Raw genomic sequence first — 815 nt, 5'->3', positions numbered from 1 at the left:
CGTTCTTTTAGGTATAAAATGATTTGAAGTAGCCCTAAAGTTCTTCTCTAATATAGCCGAAATCGTCTCGAGTTGCTGGTTCGCAAAAGGCCTCCAGTGCAAAGGGTTAAATTTTAGAATGAATCACGTAGACCAGTTGAAGTTTAATCGTTTGTTCGCTTATGGTCTCTCACGCCCAGTCACGTTTCTGCGCGTTACGGATAAAAGTATACGTAAAAATGCAATTTGTTTATTTAATGGGACGTGCAATTAGGCCGGAGGTAGGGAATGATCGTGGAACAGTTTCCGGGGATGGAAACCGGGTTACATAGAGTAGGGGGTCGATAAATTGAAAGGCATTCGGAATGGGCAGAGGCAGCCAGCCGATACGCCTAGGTCTAATTGGAGCAGAAAATTCCATGGTTAATCCTCGGTCGACTCTTGGCGACACGAGTTCCGCGCCTAGCCCAGAGCCGAGGCAATCCTTTCACGCAAGTTATTGGAAAAGTTCGAGCCACCCGACGGGGTCTCCCTGCGCCTCTCCTATTGCCGGCGGACACCGCGAGCATTTTTATGCGAGCCGAGGTGCAACAACCTTTGTCGAAGAAAACCCCGCAAAACCTGGAAATATCATTATGCTCCTCGCGAGGAATATTCCTCTTCCTTCCCAACTTTCTGCCCTCTCCTCGTTGATTACTTTCACGGAAAATCGATGTCGCAGAAGCTGGATCAATGATTTTTAACGCGCGGCAAATTGCGAAACTTTCGTGTCACGTTTAACACTAGATTGCCCAAGGAAGTAATTTTGACTGCTTTTGGGCAAATGTGCAAATAAT

General features: G+C 46.7%; 1 protein-coding gene across 11 annotated transcripts in view; it reads left to right on the top strand.

Annotated features, from left to right (window-relative positions):
• Positions 1 to 815, top strand: part of RhoGAP100F (Rho GTPase activating protein at 100F) — a 36,470-nt gene that overhangs the window by 526 nt on the left and 35,129 nt on the right. The gene's annotated exons all lie outside the window — the stretch shown is intronic.

This window comes from Ceratina calcarata, unplaced genomic scaffold, assembly GCF_001652005.2.
Source record: "Ceratina calcarata isolate Rehan_Ccalc_2016 unplaced genomic scaffold, ASM165200v1 scaffold11.2, whole genome shotgun sequence".
Classification (NCBI taxonomy): domain Eukaryota; kingdom Metazoa; phylum Arthropoda; class Insecta; order Hymenoptera; family Apidae; genus Ceratina; species Ceratina calcarata.
This window is presented reverse-complemented; position numbering and strand designations above follow the sequence as displayed.